Source organism: Apium graveolens, chromosome 8 (genome assembly GCF_009905375.1).
Source record: "Apium graveolens cultivar Ventura chromosome 8, ASM990537v1, whole genome shotgun sequence".
Lineage (NCBI taxonomy): Eukaryota > Viridiplantae > Streptophyta > Magnoliopsida > Apiales > Apiaceae > Apium > Apium graveolens.
The window spans coordinates 168,682,406-168,683,784 of NC_133654.1; the positions used below are offsets into that span (position 1 = coordinate 168,682,406).

General features: G+C 40.9%; 1 non-coding gene across 1 annotated transcript; it reads left to right on the forward strand.

The window, feature by feature from the left end:
- Window positions 1-1,068: 1,068 nt before the first annotated feature.
- Window positions 1,069-1,175, forward strand: LOC141682290 (small nucleolar RNA R71). The gene has a single exon (XR_012559692.1). It is a non-coding gene; the product is annotated as a small nucleolar RNA R71 (small nucleolar RNA).
- Window positions 1,176-1,379: the final 204 nt, after the last annotated feature.

Consider the following 1,379-nt stretch of genomic DNA (forward strand, 5'->3'; position numbering starts at 1 on the left):
CATCATGGTGCAATATCAAGATTTCTCAGGAATCAATAGCATGTTAATCAAAAGGATCAATCAAGTATTATAACAAATCTCTATTTTATCATGGCATCATAATTACTTTGGTATACTAGCATGGTATGACTTTTAATCTACTTGCAATAGGTACTTCAGGGTTCATGGCATTTCTATATAATACGAAGGTAGATTTGAGAATCACTTGGTCCAGGTATAACAAGATAAATCAGGATACTCGCATCATATATATAAGAACTAGTTATCACACATTCACAATGTAAACTAAAAAGGTAGGTTGAATCACTTCCCAGACCTCAAGATGATTGCCTTTACCTGCTCCTTAGCTTCCTTCTTTCCTGGAATTTTAGTGTCACTAGGCAATGTACCAGGTTGACGATTAAGCAAGGCATTGGCATTTGCCCAATCTGATTTTCTAAGGTCTTGATAGAAGCAGCTTGACTCTTGCATATGAGCTTAAACTCCTCTAATTCAGATTTTTCATTAGCTTGTTGCAGCTGGAGTTGTTGTTTTGGTGCATACTGTGGTTGCTAAAAACCAGGGGGGTTGTACTGCTTAGCTGGATACTGCTGATAAGGCTGTTGAACCGCATTATGAGCATTGCTCCAACTGAAATTAGGATGATTGCGGTTGTTAGGATGATAGGTGGCTGGCACAGGTTGCTGCGATCACTGGAAGTTGCTCACGAACTGAGCTGATTCACTAGAAATTGCGCACTGGTCAGTCTCATGGGCACCAACACAAAGTTCACAGACACTAGTGATTTTATTAACTCCATAATTAGCCAAAGTGTCCACCTTTATTATCAAAGCCTTAAGTTGGGCAGCTATAGCAGTTGCTGCGTCCAACTCCAGAATTCCTGCTACTTTTCCCTGAGTCAGTCTCTGGGAAGGATTCTGGTACTCATTAGCAGCCATCAGTTCAAAAAGTTTATAAGCTTCATCGTAGCTCTTAGCCCACAAGGCTCCTCCTGATGCTGCATCAAGCATGGGTCTAGAAGTAGCACCCAATCCATTATAGAAATAGTTGATAATTATCCAATCAGGCATGCCATGGTGTGGGCACTTCCTTAACATCTCCTTATATCGATCCTAAGCCTCATACAGAGATTCTCCAGTTTGTTGAGAAAATAGAGTAAGAGCAATCCTGATTACGGTAGACTTCGCCAAGAGGAATAATTTAGTGAGAAACTTTTGAGCAAGATCTTCCCAAGTTGTGATAGACCCTGCTGTAGAGAATGTAACCATCAGTTAGCTTTGTCCCTCAGGGAGAATGGGAAGAGTCGTAGCTTGATAGCATCTTCAGTCACATCATTGAACTTGAAAGTGTCGCAGATCTCGATGAAATCCCTGATGTGC